The sequence below is a fragment of the Panthera leo genome, chromosome C2, assembly GCF_018350215.1.
Source record: "Panthera leo isolate Ple1 chromosome C2, P.leo_Ple1_pat1.1, whole genome shotgun sequence".
In the NCBI taxonomy this organism is placed as follows: domain Eukaryota; kingdom Metazoa; phylum Chordata; class Mammalia; order Carnivora; family Felidae; genus Panthera; species Panthera leo.
This window is the reverse complement of record NC_056687.1, coordinates 41,011,107-41,032,759: the sequence shown is the minus strand read 5'-3', so window position 1 is coordinate 41,032,759 and position 21,653 is coordinate 41,011,107. Positions and strand designations below refer to the sequence as shown.

Genomic DNA, 21,653 nt, shown 5'->3' with positions numbered 1-21,653 from the left:
CGTTCTACCAGTTGAGCACGGTTCTGTCCTTTATCACACTCAGTATTAGAAATGGTATTTATCAGTTAGTAAATCACAGATGTTCAGTATGTGCATTTAACCACAAAAATGGGTGCGTCGAGATAGAATGATCGCAAAGACATCTCCAACTCAGTAAAATGATAGGTCACTCTTGCCTGAAAGAAAGAACATTTTCCTCTCTTGTGTGGGAGAAAAGATAATTTGTCTTTCTTACTTTGTTTAAATGAAATAGCTAGGCTAGTCTGTAGGGTTTTCTCTCTGGATCTGTAAAAGAATTTCCCAAAGGCAACAATTAAAGAACAAATTTATGTACATAAAATAACTATGTGACAGAGAATTCTGTTTATTTTAGTTATCCTTGATTTGGTTTGCCACTCTATAGATCTAATCATTTGGAGAGAGTTTAGTTATGCAGATCGATAATTGAATTTTAGAGTAGCCCAAAAGCATGTTATTGCTTTCCGAATTGCAGAAGAAAATGTACCTGATTTGCTTCTCCCAGGTAAATTTAATCAATATTCCTTTGGTCCAGCTTCAGATACTCCATCTAAAAGTGAAGAGGAAAATTCCAAAGTTCAGTAAGGAGTTTGTTCCTTGACATCAGTAAAGTAACTGCTTACTAACTTTTTCTTTCCTATTTTGAGCTTATATATGGAGAATTTACCTGCAATTTCATAAGGAAGCACATGTTTCTAACTTAATACACAACTAGAATCTGTATTTTTCAATGACAAGTACTGGACATTTAATTTGGGTGGGCTTAAATGTGCATTAATTCATTGCTCATTTTGATCCACCTTGGGGGCTAATTTGGAAAATATACCACATTAACCTACCACTCAGAGATAATTGCTGAATATATTTCAAGAGTTTGAAATCATCCCATTATGTACATTTCTACCTTCTTATTTCCATTTGGGCCAATGAAAGGTAAAATGCTAAGTAGGGTGAACTAATTATTCCAGGAGAACATTTAAAAAGATGTTTCTCTGCATTTAGTCAAGGGTTCTGCACAATGTAATAATAGATTGCTACTGATGATTTTGATTATTATAATCATGTTGAATGGCAAGGTATTTCAAAAACATTTCTGGAAAAGATTGGCTTAAAGAAAGATACAGGTAAAAATAAATCATGATTCAAAAGGTTATCCTACTAATAAACTACTATGTGATACCTGTTTATTCAAAGGTACAAATTGTTTCTAAACCTTCAGTGATTCCTGTGATGATAAAATATGTTTGTCAGTCTTTGCCTTCTCTAGTTAATATTTTGTTTTTATCATATTGCAATACTTAAAGCTTACACAGCATTCAATATAGATTGAAATAAGAAGTTTTTCATGGATACCTATAACTTTGCAATAGTTTCTTAGTTTTTCTTTTTAAAACAAACCAGTTCACAAACATTAAAAGGACCACAGACCCCAGGGAACTAACCAATCAAACAATTAACTTTCTCATTAACAAGTTTCACAAGGCATGTAAGTTAAAAAAACAACAGTAATAACAAATCTTTATTTCTGAAATGTTAAATCATACTGTGTTGCCTGTCATTTCAAGTTACAACCTGTCCCAAATTCACAGAATCTCAGACATGCCCTGCAAACTGAAAATAAAAATGGCCTTGAGAAAGGAAATCAGATTTCAAATGTCTGAACAATTAACATGAAACCTGAAATATAAGAATAATGCCTTATATTATTTAGAAATTTCTCTCAATCCAGTTATTTTTAAGATCTCTGAATTTAAGAAGAATGCTATAGCAATAAACACTTGTCTCTAACCTTCGCTATAAGTGCATTTTAGGGTAGTTTTCAGATTTAAAAAATAGGTGTCAAGTAGGAAGGAGACTAGTCTAAGCAGTTGGCTGCGGAGCAGATGGGCAAAAGGAGGGTAGGGGTAGCTGGAAACAAGAACCTGAAATCCAGGATAAATTTGGCTAGCAAGTGATGACATAATTGCAGGAAAAATCTAGATGGAGTAAATAGGCAGCAAAAAAAAAAAATGCAAGTTATCTCATATGATTGCAAGTCAAAAAGAAGAATCATGTAAGCAGAAGTATCTAGGGAAAAACCCTCAAATTTCTTATTAAATGAAGGTAGTTGAAATTAAGAGAACAGCTAATGTTCAATTTTAAATACTTATTGATTGTTTTCTATGTAACAAATTGGTAATGACGGTGAATATATTAGAGTTTCTGTCCTAAAAATATCTCACAATCTAGCTGATACTCACATCTGTATGTTTCTTTAAAATTCAGCATAGGGGTTTAGTTCTGCTGGTTCTTGATGGCTGACCAGGTTAATTAGAAACAATCACCTTATTGAAGAGAGTGAGAAAACTTGACATTACCATATATATATATATATATATATATATATATACACACACACACACATATATATATACATATATATACACTTGAATAAAAATACATATTATAAATATAAATATATATATATATATATATATATATACTTGAAAAAAATGTAGTTGGAGAATTTAAAAGGCAAGGGAAAATAATAAGGCCAAGATTCAGAGGAACACAGAAAATCAGAGATGTGAATCCAGCATTTGTGGCTAATTTTCCCTTAAAATGTCTTTGAATTTCAGAAAAAAAGGTATTTGGGAGGGTGGTGAGTTCAGAGCTCACCAAGTAGAGAGTAATAACTACCTGCTCTGGGATGGGACTGTTAAGACCTATATTCTAAAAATGAACTGAGGAAGAAAGGTCCTTGCGGAAATGTATCTCAGCTTCAAGTGATTATCTCAGATCTCAAATTCTTTCTCCATTAAAAATGGCTAAGATAAATACTAGATGTAAAATAGTTACAAACAATAGAGTTATCAGACACAATCTTTGGCTACTCCTGAGATATTCAAGGAAATGAGAAGATTGGAAATTTTAGCAGCAAATTGGAAATTACAAAATGAAAGAAATGGAAATCAGAACTGAAAAATATAATAAACAGAGCTGAAGAGAAAATTAATAAACTGACATAAGCAAAGAGAGAAAAGATCCAGAATGAAGCAAGGAAAAATAAAAGAGAAAATACAAAACAGAAAGCTGGAGACATAGAGAATAGAGAAGAAGAAATCTATATAAAAATGGAATCTCAAAAGGAACTAGGAGACAGTGGAATACAAATATTATTCAAACAAATAATGGCTAAGCATTTTCCAAACTGATGAAAGACATCAAACCCTGGATTTAAAAAATGAGACAAGTTTCAAGCAGGATAAACAAAAAGAAAGCTTCATTCATGCATATCATAGTAAAATTGCTGAGAACTGAGGCACCTGGATGGCTCAGTTGGTTAAGCGTCCAACTCTTGATTTCAACTCAGGTCATGATCTCACAGTTCATGAGTTCGAGCCCCACGATGGCCTCAGTGCTGACAGTGCAGAACCTGCTTGGGATTCTCTCTCTTCCTCTCTCTTGGCCCCTCCCCTGCTGTCTCTCTCTCTCTCTCTCTCTCGCTCGCTCGCTCCTCTCTCTGTCTCTCTTTCTTTCAAAATAAATAAACTTTTAAAAAATTGCTGAGAACCACAATTAATTTTGCTGAGGAAAAAATATGTTTATGCCCCAATAGAATAAACTCAAATTACATGAGAAAAATCCAAAAAATAATAAAAATAATTTCAAAATTATAGTCAGAAATGTTCACACACCTTTCACAGTTACTGATAGAGCAAAATAGTTAAAGAAGGGCTATATTATAATGTGTTCATATGACTAGCACTCATGCCAACAATTATTTAGTGAAGGGAATATCCTAGATAAATGTTTGATAGCTATCAGGGACTGATTAAAACTTGGACAAGGACCATTAAGGACTATATGTGTGTGTGTTTCATTTTTATTTCACTATTACATCAGTTTCTATCATCTACTTTTCTATATATCACAATTTCTATTTCTATTTTTGTTCATTTTCCTTGCCAATGTAATACTACACTCATCTATGGTAGCTGTCATCTAAAAACCTCTCACTTTCTCCATAGTCCTCATCTTCAAAAAATTGTAATTAACTTCTTCACTATGAGTGCACTTGTTAACCCTTTGTTTTTTGGTATAGGTCCTTCCCACTCTACTAGAAATCTTTCTTCAAAAATTCCCATTGACCTAAAACACTAAATGTTTTCCTTCAGTTGCCTCCTGCTGAATAAATCCACAGCATTTGTCATGATAGGTCATTCCAAAGATATCTGTTGGCTGTCCTAACATCGGACTATCCCATTTATCTTGCAATCCTCTTAGTCTCTCTTCCCTTACTCATATGTATGCATCTTTTCCCTCCATCTTTCTATTATGCTAATTCCTAAGAATCTGCCCACAGCCATTTTTATGTTCACTTTCTTGCTTTGGAATCTTGGCTAAGTCCACAGTTTCAGCTACCATCTCCAAATCAGTCACTTCCAAATCTTTCCTAAGAAACAGCTGAATTTCTAACTGTATGTTATTTCTACACTGAATTCAGTAAGTCTAAAATTAAATGATCTGTCCCTGGAGTACCTGGACAGCTCAGTTGATTAAGTGTCCAACTCTTGAGCTCTGTTCAGGCCATGATCCCAGGGTCATGGGATGGAGCCTGGAGTGGAGCCCTTAGTGAGTTTAGTGTTTAGCATGAAGCTAAGATCCTCTCTCTCTCCCCCTTTGCCCCTCTGTCCCTATCCCCCACTTGCACACTCTCTCTCCAAAACAAATTATCTATTACCATCTTTTACATAATTCTCAGGGGTCTTATATTCCTCTTAATGTACTTTTTTTTGCAGTCACTGTAACTAAAAATCCCTGAATTACTCTTGTTTTTCCTCTTCCTTGTCTTTAATTATACATAAATCATTATATATATTGAAGCTACATATGTATGTGTATATATGAATGTATATATATAATATTATATATGGTTTTTTGTATGCATTTCTTCTTCCTTAACCCCCTTTTTACCATTTTAGTGAAAATAATCATTACCACTTGAGGCCTTCATTAGTATTTTTGAAATATTTTCAGTCTTCCTTGCTTCCAGTTACATGGTAGGAATGCCTTTCCCTGCATTCCCGGAAAGTAGGCCATGCAATGTGATTTCCCTTGGTCAGTTAAGTATGGAGAGAAGTGTTATGTGAAAATTCTGGATGGAAGCTCTTCAGGCATTGCATGTTTTACCCTGCTGCTACTCTTTCCCTACTGCAATGATAATGGAGAGCAACAGTGATAAGAAGAACCCGCTGATATGTGCTGGTTAAGTTGTATAAGTGAGAAACTTTTAAAGACCCTGAGATCTGGGACTATATATATATGCAATATATATATATATATATATATATATATATATATATATATATATATATGTGTGTGTGTGTGTGTGTGTGTGTGTGTGTATACTTTTGACCAAAGTATACTTTTGACCAAAAACTTTTCATCTAAACTTTGTCTTTTAAATGAAATTTTTCACATTATGAAAAATACATTCTTCTTACAGAGTATTAAAGAAAAAGAGAATACTACAATTAGCATGGTGAACATAGTGCATTGTACACAATTGTCCAATCACTATGTAGTACACCTGAAACTAACATCGTATGTCAACTATACTTCAAGAAAATTTCAATGTGCATATGGCAATACTTTTTTTATTAATTTGCTCTTCCTCAGTCAAATAAATGGTTTGAGCTTTCCCCCAAGAATATAAAAATGCAAAAATGGTTTAAATACAGAATTCAATCAAATTATGTATAAAGAATAACTGAACAAATTACCTAATTTATATATTCCAAAAGACGAAAATAGTTCAATTGCTCAAAATTTACCTTTGAGTTTATAGAACAGATTAATTCTTTCCCCGTTGTTCAAGGGGATGCTTCTGTTAATGGGATCCCTGTAACTCCAGGGGAATTTACTGATTTGTTAGCAGCAGATATGTAAACCACAGGCCTTTTACTGGGGAACGTGAGCATGGGGGTGTACAGTCTATGGTTAAGTCTTCTGTGGGTTCCTTTATTGACTTTTAGTTTTGAATGGAGTAACCTATCTGTTGAATAATGGTATAGTCAAGAGGGAGTAATGTCAGTTGGGGAAGGCAGGGGGATGAGTTGGTACACTTTGATTTTGGTATGGGATTGTTGCTTGTAGGCTTTCACTAAATATGCCTTTTTCTCTATCCCAAAGCACATCTTCACTCAATTTTCAGCAGTCACTATGTATGTCAAATTCCAATTTCTTGATTATTGTATCCTCATTCATCACCCCCTTTCTTTGTGTTACCTTCAGAAGTTTCCCTCAGCTAGTGCGTTAGTTTGTAAACAATTAATAATGATATGCCAATGTTATTTATCTTTTAGTTCTCCCTCACCACCTTTCAGTGATATGACTTGGTTTTCCAAATATATCTCTGGCTTTATTTTTGGCTTAAAACTTAGCTAGATCCCTTTGCTCTTGTCCTATCTTTGACAGAAACTTTCATTAATTTTTTTTTTCTCCACTCAAAGTCTGGGCAAATATGAATCATTTTTCAATTTCTAACATTCTAGATCACAAGACACACTTTGTGACTTATAATTTTGAATTGTAGCTGATTCCTTATGAAGTGAGCACAACTTTTGCAAGTAACAAAATTCAGATGTTCAATAAAAACAGCTTTATTTTCTATAACAATCTATATTTCAAGTCCAAAGTTGGTTATAAAAATTAATCTAGTTACTTTTAGATGTATTCATTATTTCGGGATTCAACCAATATTTTTCACTGATCCCCCTCCTTCTTTTCCCCAGAGTGCCATTCAAATTCCTCCTGGCTTATGTATCAAGCTTGAATCTGGAAAAGGTAAAACCACATGATTTAGAGTTTGTTCATTCTGGTATCTGTTGAGGTTAACAATCCCATCACTGTCTTGAATGTGTCATCGGGGTGACTTAACGATAGTACCACATTGATATCTTCTAGAACCTGACAACCAAACAAGTTTTGAAACAGCTTCTGCCCTTCATGATCCCTGGAAGTTTATCCTCAAACTTCTATGCCTTTCTCAAGGCAAGAGAAAATAGGACTGCTTTCTCACAATACTCCGGCGGCATGTGACTCTTTGTAGGAACATCTCTCCCATATGTCTCCGGAGGTTTTTATATGTATAATTTATCCTATCACCAGACTGCTGGTGTAGAGGAAAATCTAACAGTCTGATGTCACAAGGGCTCAAATGAAAACTGTTTATGAGTTTCTTCCTCCTTCAGATTTACCCCAAGACATCTGCCTTCTTCACATCCTTTCTCTGGAACTAGTTCCTTCTCAAAACCTGCCTCTCTAAGCCTTTCTCTTCTGATCATGGGATCTTTATGAAATTCATGGGAAAACTGGCACCTACATCTGTATTCATTATTCCCAAATCTGTATTTAATCTATACATATTCTGTCCTTCTTACTTCAAAATATTTTGTAACTAAAAAAAAATCTCTGACAAATCAAATATTTTCAAATTATTATCTGAGTTTCAGGTGACAATTTTTTGAGCTCAAAAATCAAGAACTTTTTCTCTGTTGTGCCACTGTTCAACTTCTGTTTTTTGGACCCATGTTCCTAGACTCACATAACTGCATCCTGAAATGGGAAGACAAGATGGGAGCAAAATAGAATTCCAGTAATAAAAACACATTGATGAATATGAAAATATCACACCAATGTGCTCGTTTCATTAAGGATACACTTGTTCTGTACTTGTTCTTGAAAAAATTGTCTTTTTGTTTTTGGTGGGTGTGAAAATAGACAGTAAAATTTTAAGATACTTTTCTTTCGTTATCTTTTGCCACAAATCCCATCTTTGGCTTGTGAGTATCCTGATGTCTCTGCCAATTGAAAATACCTCTCATCACACTGACAGTACCTTCCAGCTACTGCCCTGGTTCCTTCCTTTCATTGCCAGACTTCTCTAAGGAATCTTCAACACTTGGAGTTCATGTCTTTACTGCCTTTACTTTTTTAAACAAAATATTCAACCTAAAAGCAATGTTAAATAACCAAAATGTTTACCAATGCAAAATTTAAAACTCCAAAATGGCCTATGAAGTCCTGTGTGGCCTGCTTACTATCTATCTCTCTAGTTATATCTCATAACACCTTTCCTCTTGTGTTAAATGTCGAGTCACATACCCTTTTTCACTTTGTAAAGTTCCTTCTACCCTGGCCTTTGCACATCCAATTTTCTCAGCCCCCCATGCTCTTCTTTCCACTTCTCTGATGTAAAAACTTGATGAATTAGCACTCACTAACTGAAGCTTTTCTGATATATGATCTCTTACACTTGATCTTAGCCAAAAGATGGAGAAGCAATCTAATGTATGATCTCTGAAAACCTCATGCTGTCTTTAATAGCACTATCATAGTGTTGATTTTACAGGCATTAGTAATTATTTGATTAACATCTAGGTCTCTTACTATACCAAAACCATGCATGTTAGGTTCCCTATTCCTAGAAATTGGTCTGTTTGTTGGTTTATAATAGACACTCAATAAATATGTGTTGAAAGAAAGAATAAATCTTTCTTTTTTAGGAACTTCTTTGAGGAGCATTCCCTGACAGAGAAGAGACTATTCAGTGAATCACAGACATTGTTCCTCTTTCATATTATAAGACTGTATTTTTTTATGTCAACTAGATACTAAGTATCTAAAAATTGCAGGATCACAATCACTACTATTTTATTATCCTTTGTAATATTCTGAGTAAATTCTCAGTGATTGCCCTGACGAAATTCATAGGGCAGTAATAGGATAGTTGTCATTTGAATTTGTATATTTCTATGTCCTTCCCTCCTCAAAATATTATATATTTAAGGCAAAAATTTAAGCCTTAAGCCTAATGGGCAGTATCAGTTCTCTTCAATTTAGCCCAAATTGACACACCCTCCAGAACAATGGAAAATATTATTACAGTCCTCTCTGATAAATAATTTACGTTAATTTTATATTAAAATAAACAGATACATTGTGCAACAGTTGCCCAAGATCTTATGATAAAATAATAGTCTTTAAGAACCATGTAAAGTTCTATATATGATTATCTCATCATTTATTTGACCTCCCTTGTTGAATATTTAGATTATTTACCAGTTTGTATTAATATTAATGATGGTTTGAGTCAATTTACACGTATGTGTAGTAAGTGCATTGAATAACCAGTATTCACAGAGTGTAATAAAAAGCAGCTGCATTGTGTTTTCTCCCACTCTCCTTCTAAAACCACATTTAAGGTTTTTTAAATCATTTTTAAGTAAGAGAAAGTCTTATTACAACTTTAAATCACTGAATGCAATCTCAATTCAGCAATTAAATGAATTTAGCCTCAGGTAATAATAGAAACTTTGAACTTCTTTCAAAGACGAATATTCTCAACTTTTTCAGATCTTGTTCAACAGATGGAACACCAGACTTCAGGAATGAAAGATGATTGGCGTTTTTGTTTCTTCTGAAAGTCCTCCTTCTCTGAGCTACTGAATGTTTTCCATTGTTTGCTTATTTGTTTGTTTTGTTTTGTTCTGTTTGTTTCTTTTCTGGGGTTGCAGTAGAAAAAGAAAAAAAAAGAGGTAAGGAAATCAAGACATTTTAACTTGCTTGGAATTTTTATAAGCTAGCTTGGTACTCTCAAGACCTGACAGATGTTTAAAGTCTATGCTTTTGTGAATATGTTTCTAAATTTACCAGAGGCCACCACTGAGCAAGTTCTACTGCATTTTGCATAATGTGCCTCTCTGTTGTCTCTAATTTCTTATTAACCCCTGTGAATATGGCCAGCTCCCCTCCAGCTTCCAAAAGGTGAGGTCTCATTACCCATTAAAGAGACATTACTCACTATTTTGGCCCTTAATAGTTCTTTCTTTCTCTTGGCCCATTTATGGATCATAGCAAAAACTCAAGCATTTCTTATTTAAACAAATTCTAATACTGTAGGCCTATTATAAGGCAGTAGCACCTCTCTCTATTTCACCAAAATAGCCACTACACCCCTCATCCTCTAAATCTCCTGGACCATAGTCATTCATCGTATTCCACTAATGACAGAGATACAATATTAAGCTCTCTCTGTGGTGCCACTGGTGTTCCTCTTCCAGTTGAAGTAAAAGGTCGGTCCAACTGTCCCGTGGGTTCAAGGTGAGGAACACAGGGGAGTCTCTCTAGGAAATCTTATTTATCTTCTCTCTGTCTCCAACAAATTGCCTCCTTTATGGTCCCAATATGTGTGAATATCTTACTGACTATTAGAACCTGCTTTGACATTTGCACATGGTGGTCTGTTGTATAATCCACATTGGAATTTAATGTTTATTGTGTTCTTGCTCTAGCAAAAAAAGAACTAAGAAAGAGTAAGCACATTTTTTGCATAAAAATGTTTTCAACACCAGAGTGTCCACAGTTATTGGCCAGACTGTGACTATTTTAAAGCTCTTGGTACACATCTGTTAAGTGTTCCGTAAGGTTGTAGCTGTCAGTTTGCCCTCCAAACTCATCTACAAATGCTCCTAAACAATGAGCATTACCCTAAAAAACCCCTGTCAATTAACCATTTTATTGTTTTGTTTTTACTTGTTTTCTATTGATTTAGAATATACACCTTCAACATTTGTTGTTAACCAGTGATCCTTTCTTACAGAATTTTTGTCACATTCTTCCCCAGATTTCTATCGGAATAATATCATTTCCTATTAACTTTCAGGGCCTCCAAAAATCCTAAGTATTCCACACCTATCACATACATTGCAAATATCTGTAGTTTGTCCTATAGTCCATTTGAATATTGATACTAGTCCCCCTTCCCTGAGAGCCCCCTATGTCTTCAATCTCCCTACACAAACTTTATGACAGTCAACATTATGACGTATCAAATTCTGATAGCATAATCCTTGTTCCTAAAAGGGTCAGATTTATGTTGCCAGATAAAGTGGGTAAAACTCAACCCGGCATTCAGAGCCCTCAAAATGACAACACCATTAACAGCAATGACAATGGTTATTATGATTTTTATTGAATACTATGGTGACTGTTTTATATTATTTTTCTCATTTGAGCCCCAGAGCAACCATGTAAGATAGTACTATTATTACCCCTATTTTACAAATGAGAAAAAGTTAGTCTGGGAATTAGATAATGTTCCCACAGTACGGGAGGTTGAATAATAGTCCCCCAAAGATGTCCACATCTTAATCCCCAGTAAATATAAATATATTCCATCACATGGCAAAAAGGTTTTGCAGGCGTGATTAAGTTAAGGATTTTGATATGGGGAGATGATTCTGAATTATCTGAGTAGACCTAATGTAATCACAAGGGTCCTTATAAGAAACAGACAAAAAGGACAGAGACAGAGATGGGATGACAGAAGTGGTCAGAGAGGAGAGAGATTTGAAAATGCAGTATTATTGGATTTGAAGATGGAAGAAAGTGCTACTAGCCAAAGAATATAGGTGGCTTCTCTCAGCTAAAACTGGCAAAAAAAAAAAAAAAAAAATTTCCCCCAGCACCTCTAGAAGAAATATATTGATCCATTTTGGACTTCTGATCTCCAGAACTGTCAGATAATTGATTTGCACTATTTTATGCCATTGCTTGTGGCAGTTTGTTACAGCAGCAATAAGAAACTATATACAGGATCACAGGACTGGTAAGTAGTGAAACAACAACTAACCATTCTCTGTTTGATTTCCAAATTTCTCATCTTTCTTCTTATATGGCCAACCTGCCTTTCCAACTACAGCTGAATCGTTGACAATGACATGAAAGTCTTAATTTCAAATATACTATTGTTAAACCATGTGTCAAATAATTTACCCTGATATTTTCCTTTAAAAATATGTATTTACTTTTGTATTAAATATGTATTCTGGATGGTTCAATGGAGCATCATCCAATTAAGGCTGAGGTCATGATCTCACTGGTTCCTGATTTGGAGCCTGAGCCGGCATCAGGCTGCCTGCTATCAATAGGGAGGCTGTTTTGGATCCTTTGTCCTCTCTCTCTGCCCCTCCCTTACTCACACTCTCAAAAATAAAACATTTAAAAATATATGTATCTTATAATCCAGCCAAAATGTTGCTTCCTGAAATACTAACTTTAATTCCTGGACAATATTCTGAATTTACTAATTTTTTTTAGCTGTAATCCTGCCCCCCATTCTCTCATCTCCCAACACACACACACTGATCATGCATCATTTCCTCAGCACCCAGCTGAAATGCTACGTTTCCATGATTGTAGTCCTGATTTTTTTTCAGTATATGACTGTCAGTTGTGCTGTGTTTCCTCTTGTACAATCTTTTATCATACTGAGCTATAGTTAGTTATATCTGCCTTCTTTACTAGGTTTTGAGTTGTCTGAGTCTATGGATGATATTTGCTTTTTTTTTTCTTTTTTTATAGCTGTGAGTTCCTAGCCTAGGATATGGCTCCAGGTAGGTGATCAGTAAAAGTATGTCGAATTGAACTATGCCTGCTAAGAACTGTGTCTTTATAAGCCAGCTCTCAGCCATTCAATAACTTCTACTTCTGCCGCAAGGCTTTAATAAATATGGTGCAAGCCCCAAAAATGCACTTTTGGGTCAAATATATTGAGTTCAATCCTCTTCTCCACAAATATTGCTGAAATGAGCCTGGATTCCATCCCAGTTTCTGTCAAAGAGAACTTTATAGGCAACTCCTGGCTTTAGCTGAGTCCTTTATCCCAGGGACTCAAAGGCCATTACAGCTGCAAACGCTTCAAATCATAACAGAAAAGGAGGTTATATTACTAAATTATGTGAACTTTTTCAAATTCAACACATCAATCATTCTTCTTAAAACTGTAAATTCTCTGTACAGTACAACACATTTCTGAAGTAAAGAAAAAATGATTTTATATCTAGCTGGTTAGTACTAGAAAACAACTATTTCTAAAACTTTCTATCTAGTATTCTTACATTACTCAGTTACAATTGGAAATGGCTCATTAGCAGATAATATTTTTCTTAGTTGTTGTAGGGGATCCTTTGCCTCCTCTCAGTGTAGACATCCACACTGAGTTATTTTCAATGTTATTTGAATTCTTCCCTCAGGGAATATCATGACACTCTGTATCCATCATGCTACCTGTTTCATTTGTCTTATGCTTTAACCTGTAGTTTCCTGATGCCGTTTTAGTGGTGGTTGAAAAAGTCTTAAACATCATGGGATGTTTGAAAGTTTACATCTATATACAATAGATAAAATTTTCCATCTGTACCTTTCTGATCAATGTCTGTGTCAACCAACAAACTCCGAAGGTGTAGTTAGATCAGCACAGAAATTTTATAATTGTGGAAGGGTACCATCATATTAAAATTTTATATTTTAGTGCCCTAGCTAATTTTTAAGTGCTTAACATTAGTTATTTTTTTGTGCTTCAAATAACCTCTATCAATACTTACCATCCCTGGTCACTGATGGACTCATTCCTCAAGTACTTTGCTTTGAGTATCTATGGTAGATCATTCATGGAATGGCATTTTAAGAAATCAGATCTTCAAAGCTTACTTTTCCCTAAAAGGTTAGTTTAAGAAAGATTTCTGTTCCTTCACAACCAGAGAGTTTCCAAACAAAAGCCATGGTGCTGCCTTGGACTTGATGACATTCAGCAATTGGAGAATATTCCTGAATTGACTATTTTCAGCATGCAGATAAGTATATCCATTTTTATGGGCGAGAGAAGGGATGAAGAGGTCAAAGATAATTGGGAGCCTTAGGAAGTTTGTTGTTGATATTTTTGTTAGCCAATTTATTTTCGAGTGCCTGTGCTCACATATTTAGAATATGTTGTCATTAGTGCTTGGTGTAAAATCATCCTAGTATAGAGGGAACAGTGAGGATGCTAGAGACAGACAAACTTGCTCTAAGTTCTTGTCTATGTTCTCAATGGAATTGTGTCAGCTTTCTCATCTGCTAAAATAAGGGAAAATTTATCCATTCTAGCATCATTGTGAGATTCACAAATGATATTTTATCTGCAGTTCCTGATATGTAATGAGCATTGCAAAAATGTAATTATTATCATTCCCTGCTGACATTTATAAAAAGGAAAATTAGGCTGACTGTTTTCTATTATCATTTGGAAATTACACATGTGATGTGGTCCCCACATCATGCTTGACTAACAAAAAGAAGTCTAAATTTTAATTAAGGGCAAGGTTTGAATATTGTCAAACACTCTTTCACTAATTTTTAAATTGTGGTCTTGGATGTATTCCAAGATTTTAGAAAGGGATTGTTATTTAGGTTTATTTTGAGACAGAGAGAGAAAGAGAGAGAGAGAGAGAGAGAGAGAGAGAGAAAGAGAGAAAGAGAGAGGATCCCAAGCAGGCTCCACACGGTCAGCACAGAGCCTGATGGTGGGGGTCAACTCAAGAACCCTAAGATCATGACCTGAGCCACAACCAAGAGTCAGACACTTCACCATCTGAGCCCCCCAGATGCCCCCAAACTGTACACTTTTAAAAGGATGGGAATTTTGGCATGTGAATTGTATCTCCACTTTAAATATGTGTGCCAAAAAAATATATAGTAGATGTAGGTAGGTAGGTAGGTAGGTAGGCAGGCAAGCAGTGGACTTTCCTTTCTTCCTTTCTTTCTTCCTTCCTTCCTTCCCCTCTCCTTCCCTCCCCTCCCCCTCTCCCCTCCTGACAATGGAAACAAACGTTAAGGGTATAAGCACAGAGGACAAGATGTGAGATTTGAGAAGCATTAGGGACAAGAGCAAATTTAGAAGGAAACACTAAAAATATGTGCAGTGTACATATTTATTTTACCTCCTCCAAACAAAAGTTCAAGAAAATCTGTATCAGTTTTTAATATTTTTTCATTGAATTTGTACGTGCATATATGTGTGTACATGCACATGCAATTGTGTCTATTTTCTTGACTGCAATAAAATACTAAGGTAAAATCTAGAATGGTTCAAACACACCCAATTCTATGTAGGTCATACTTCTTGGGCCCATCTAAAATTATTGATTATACACCTATATTTTAATAATGTTCAACAAACAGCATTATCGTTAAAAAGCATAAAGAGAAGTAAAGAGAGACAGGCAATTTATTCAATGATCTCCTTCTTATGAAATTTAACTCAATCAATTTATGCTAACTCATGAAGAAAAACTATCCATTGAAATTGAAATATCACCTCAAGTAGGAAGCCATCAGTGGACAAACCCAGACAGGATCAATATTCTCTAGTGTCTGCATTTAAACCATCAGGACATCAACAAGTTTGGACTAGTAGTGTTGGATATGTGCCTTCTAGTCTATCCTTTCATATTGTGAATTTCCTCAGTATAGAGACTATGTCACATATTTATTTGCCTAGATCAACAAATATTTGTTGAATTGTATGCTTTAACAAAAGTTTAGTTTATGAAATAGAACACCAATTTTTCACATAGAATACAATTTTTTAACATTCTTTTCTGGTTCCTGGAAATATTTATATTTGCAAACTGTGGCATCTTTTTCTTACTATAAAAATATATGCTGAGCATGCAATCCAAGCAAAGGCGTCTGTGTGGTCTTGAGGGATATTTCATTTAGGCTGTGGTAGAGCTTGGAAAATTATCTTTGCTTTTCTATAAAATACAACTTTCTAATGGCTCAAGTGCTGATACCTCTCAAATAATGTCTTGTTCTCATTTCAATAATACTAGAAAAATACTTATTTTTTTAACTTTATTTTCTCACAATTCCTTACAGAATGCCATGTTCCTGAGAGGGTGTATTCCTTTAAATAAAATGAATTAAATCGCAAACCTCTCAATTTATGACAAAGTTACAAACCATCTCTTTAGGGGAGGTTAATTCTATAAATTAATAATCTCTTCACCATGAACTTATTCTTGTGCTAGGAAAGTGACATTTTTTGATCTGGTCCTCAGATTCCTGGAGTATATACTTCTTAGGGTCTACAGATGCTCTCCTACTCATGAAGACAGCAATAAATGAAATGCAAAGTTTTAGGACTTTTGCTGTCTTCCAGATTTGGGAAAGAAATTGTTAAGAAATCAATCTCTTCTTTCTTTCTTGCTGTGTGTGGGGGGGGGGGGGGTCTTTTACCTAAAAATTGGGCAATGAAACAATTATTTTCATGCATTAAAAAGACTAAATTGAATGAGTCCACTGGTTATATTAGTTTTATGTAAGTTTAACATGAAGGTTGAGAGGAAATAAAATTTGGGATACCTACTGAGTTAATTTCCATATTCCTGTTAGATCTTGGTCTTATGCCTTCCAGCACTTTTAAAAACATCTGTAACTAGTGAATTGGGACAAAATAGTGAAATGCAGCATCCAAATGGAGCTACGGAGGTTTGGATTTCCTCATGGAAAACTGGAAAATATATTTTTTCATACTTAGTGAACTCTTTTTCAATTGGCAGAATATTATACTTTAGGCCATAAATGAAAGAAATTAAATACTGCATCAGCAAATGGTGACAGGGAAAATACATACAGTTATAAACATATTCTTACAAGGAAGCTTTTGGGTGGCCTGAGGGTGGTTGGCGGGGGGGAGCCTCAATTAAAACCAAATGTCTAATGTGTATCCAAACTATAAAACTTACCTGTCAAAATTAACCCATTGCTTAGCCATTTGAAAAACCCAGGTCTGACAAATAAGAAAACAATTAATTTCAACTTCAAACCTTGTAATAGTAGACTATTAAGCTGCTCCATGTTTTTACCATCTTATTGATCCTCTAATATGTCTGAAGAGCAGCAATATTTATGTCTGTAGTTTATTACAGCAACCATTTGTTGCATTTCTATTGTATGTGTGTGTCATTACTGTGAGAAGCACAAGAGGAACAAAGATTCTTAAATGCCGTTCTTTCATTTAAAAGACTCAATCTGGAAGGGTAGGAGGGAGTGGGGTTGCAATTTACTTTTTGAATCAATGAGATTGATTGTAGTTTCTAATAGAACCATTGGTGTTTTTTCTTTCTTTTTCTTATGCTCATTGGGTCTTCATAAGATGTGGAAGATAGCGTTTAATGAATAAATTATTTGAAAATGAAATTACCCTCACAGCTAGCCTTAGATTGTGCTTACATGCATGACAGAACAGAACAGATTTGTCACCTGAGCAAAGTCCCACTTACCTCTCTTCCAGAAGCACACTCATTCCTGAAGCAGGAATACACTACACTGGGAGCGACCTATGTCATTTTTTTGTCAGGTTTCCATGCTTTATCTTTAACTCACACCAGAATGATGACTGTCCCCAAATTAAAGATGCAAATCAAACTGCCTGAACTAAGTCTCCATTTGGTGTCAGTGCCTAGATACTTTGTTTTCAAAATCTTTATCACTTAGAGAGGCATTATATTCCTTTTTTTGGTTTTTTGTTTTGTTTTGTTTTGTTTTTTGTTTTTTTTTTAAACCACCTTAACAGCAGCTACATTCCAATTGATTTGGTGAGATGAATGCCATTTACACTTCAGTTTGCACCTTTTTGAAAATGCTCAGAAGGGAATAAATCTACACTTTCCAGAATGATTGTGCATAAGGAAGTCTGGGGTTGCTAAGAAGAGGTGTTAGACACGTATGGGAATGTATTAGTTACAATCACACCTAAATCTCAATGATTTCCAAAGTGATAGAACTAAAGTATACAGGAGAGCTGAGAGAGTTGGCAAAGATTAATTATACTTGACTTTTCTCTTGTTAATTATAAATGGCTAAAACTTCATAACTTCTACTGATGGAGCATTTGGTTGTGAATCTTTGTGGAAACAAATGTAAGAGATATCATGTAATTACTAAGCGCATTTAAGTTTCTCCTTTGTACAGGAGAACAAATAGATTACAGTGTCTTGGCATTAAAATATGATCACTAATTTAGAAGTAAGCAGGTTATATGGATTTATGAAGAACTTGGTATGGTTATTCAGCCTTTGTAACAATCCCACCGTTATGCCTTTTACTTTCTTATTGTGATTTGCAGCAAGGTCTTCAAACAGCAAGAAAAAAAAAGTGGTAAACTTGAACTTGAACTTGTGCTACTCAAAACCAGGCATATAGGGGGATGAAATATAAGAGACTGAATGACTAGAGTTGAGATAGGCAAGGAGAGAAGTAGCCTCAAAGACAGAAAGAAAGCTAACAGTAGTGCCATGATATCTTCAGCAGAGATAAAACAAGGCAAGCCCTGGAGCCAGCCCGACCATGCTCCAGGAAGGCAAAGTGTCTATTGGAAAATTTTGGCTTTGGAGGCGTATAGACTTGGATTCAGATCATAGCTTTGCAATTCATTATTTGTGTAATCTGAAAGCATCTTGAAATCCATCACTTCTAAACTAATGAAGCTAATGCCTGCTTGATTAGGTTGTCATAAAGAACTAAGGAAACTTAGGTATTGGAGGAGCCAAATTAAGAGACTGAGAAGAGGTGGACAGTCATACAGGGGGACCACCTGGATGGACTGTTGCTACAGAAAGAAAAAGAGTGCCTCAGGATGGAGTGGAATGCTGAGGAATGTTACAGAAACTGAAAAGTCTTGGTAGGATTTTGTAGAAGATGAGTGAAAAATGCAAATGTATTGTAATGTAAATGTTTCCATACAAACAAAGGCTAACAGAGCAGGAACAATTAGACCCAGCCTTGTGTGGGGAGGCCAGAGAAATGGGGATGAAAGAAACAATGCTGATCAGAGCTGAGGAGTGTGGCTAAGGGGCTAGAAGAAGATAAGGCTGTATGATCAGCAGGAATGATACATGACCCCAACATTTATTTGTCACTGTAGACTGAAAGTTTAATGAAACTGTATTAACTGTTCATGAGACATAAACCCTCTTAAACAATCTACAAATACAGTATCAGTAATAATTATATGACACGCTATGGATTTCCTTTGAATAAGCATTAAACATTTGGAACCCATGTTAGCACGGCACACTTGGACAATTAAGCTGAGCATTGCATGTTAATTTCTTTTATCCTATTCATCTTAGTTTTCACCATAGAAACTAAATTACTTTTGAACATTAAGGCAAGCCAATTTTTCAGCGAATAAATGGAATTAGGGATAGGTAATCATGCAATTCATCTGAGGTAATGTTGATATAAATAATTAACCTTCTATTTTTACTTGTGAATAATACCAATAAACTAAGAAATTATGTAACATCAAATAAAATAACTCAATTATAATTAATGTAGCATGTATATGGTGATTGGGTAAGTTTTCTAGGTTTCTGTAAGAAAAATACATAAAATGGAGATTCAAAAAGGGTTGTCTTAAAATGGGATTGATTCTGATAGCAAACAGGAGGAAAATACAATGAAATTCAGAATTCTTGTGGCAGGAAGTGATTTTTGAACACAACCTTGCTTCAAGAAGTACATAAGATTATCTTGAATTGAAAATTGCAAATATCTGTCCCAGACTGTTTTTCTGTGAAGCCATCATGACATTTCACCTGTGTAGCTTCCTTTGAATTCAGGAAAGATTCCAAATGGGAAAACTGTGGCTTGGTGGAAAGGAAGGAACTCAGCCTTACATGAATGAACTCCAAGGAATGTTCTAAAAACATATTCAAAAAGAAACTTCCAAAGCACCTACTAGATGCCTTAGGGATAACAGAACAGAGACTGCCAAGTTTTAAAATCCCGTTCTCAGGGGTTTCTAGCTTTGCGACCCACTTGAAGTTTAACAAATTAGACATCTTCATTTGGAAAAAAAAATGAGGAAACTCTCTCACAAGGATTTTGGATAGCTCTTAACAAAACTATATTTTGATGATCTAATTTTAAATGGATTAGAAACATGCAGATTAAGTTTCTCTAGAAAGAAGCTACTTAAGAATCAAGGGTAAGTTGCTAGGCCAAGGATAGCTTGGCACTGGACAGCCTGGAGTCTTTGAAAATAACCCTCAAATATTTGACAAACCCAAATGACAGCCAAGTTCCCAGAAAATATTGAGCGGATAGTGGTTACTCACATGTAAGCTAAGTCTCCTAGAGGATTTACAATTACTGGGACATTAACTATGGAATATGTAAGGGAAGTAAGTGATCAGAAGAAAGACAAGAAGGGCTAAATGTTCCTTTTCTTTATATTCAATTCCTAATTGATTTGGTCCCCATGTAATAGATTGTGTGTGTGTGTGTGTGCGCTTCAATCTGTTCCTTTGAGTGCAGCACGGTGAAGCTTATTGTACCATTTATATTATAGCACCCTACATGCTATGTTGACTCTCGTTATTGTTGTTTTGCCATATAACTTTTAAAGGAACAAAAAGTAATTTATAATTCTCCAAAAGCTCATAAGACTTGTAATCTATTTTGTTTTTGTTTTGTCTGTATTATGAAACACGCAAAAAAGGGCAGAAATCACTTGCAAAAAGGATTTTTTAAATTCTTTAAATTTCCTGCATAATCTACCATCTCCATCCGCCTCCACTTATGTTTCTTCATCTGTCAACTAGCTTCAGAGCCTCTAACACCTTCAAATATATTACACTCTGTTTTCAGGGTACATTTTTTAAATTAGTTTATGTCCTCTACAAAGCATTACTCAATTAACATATTCCTCATCTCTCAGTCAGCTATCCACACGTGTGCGCCAGTCTTTTGGAGTTACTTGGTTCACTACCTCTGCAAATCATAGTTTCTATTTTTCTAATGCGATACCCTTCCTTTTGTGCTGGTGAACTCTGCTCATTCACCATGCAGTCGTGCTGCCCACTTCCTCTCTAGAGCATTGCTTGACCTCCCAGGCATAATGAGGGTCTGCATCTCTTGGTTTCCAGCCTGTGTCCCCACTATTCCCTTGATAAATAAGAACAAGTCTTAGATTTATCCCTGTATCCTTGTACGGAAGAAATGGATAACCATACAATAAAAATTGTTCTCCCTCTCGCTGTGTAAGAGAGATGTGTTTGAAAAGGAGCTACCCAAGCAGAGTCCTTATTTCCCATGTCCTCTTGGAGCCTTGTCAAGTAGAAGGGGTATTTGGCCTTTCCAGAACAAAGCAATTAATCAACAGTGCTACCTTATATCTCCTTTTCTCCTCCATCTTATGGTGAGAAGTACAGCGCTCTGAGGCTCTGGGGGATAGTGGATCCACAAGATGGAAAGGAGCTGGGTCTCTCAACCACCAGCTAGAGGAAAGCTGCATGCCATACAGGAATACAGGAGCATCCACACTTAATACCAAAATTAAACTTGTATTCTGTTAAGCCACTGAAATTCTGAACTTTGTTACAGCAACAGGAGTTACCCTACCCTAGCGCACACAGGAACATCAGGTCACTCAACAATTGCCAAAAGAATAAATGAATAATTGAGTGGGTTACTGAGTACAAGTACCCAGCTGTCCAAGAATTCTCTTTAACTAAATGCAAGAAGCAGCAGCCTGAGAGTTTGTTTGTCTTTAGTTTTTGATCTCCATGAAAACACAAATGACACTGGAGAGGAAGGCAGGCCTATTATCAAATGCTGTCAATTAAAAGTTTTAATTATGCTGCATAAGGCTTCTCAGAATTTCCCATTTTCTTCACTTTCCAATGCCTGACATGCTATTGGAATTTACTACTCTTACCACTGTTACTACTACGACTGTTACTGCTTATGCTGCCGCTGCT

General features: G+C 35.3%; 1 protein-coding gene across 1 annotated transcript in view; it reads right to left on the bottom strand.

Moving 5' to 3' along the window:
• Positions 1-384: 384 nt before the first annotated feature.
• The window catches only part of LOC122230099 (casein kinase 2 subunit alpha' interacting protein), a 382,321-nt gene continuing 361,052 nt past the window's right edge, over positions 385-21,653 (bottom strand). Inside the window, exon 4 of the transcript XR_006207280.1 lies at positions 385-568. The gene's annotated coding sequence lies outside the window, so the exon portion shown is untranslated. The remainder of the gene's footprint in view (positions 569-21,653) is intronic.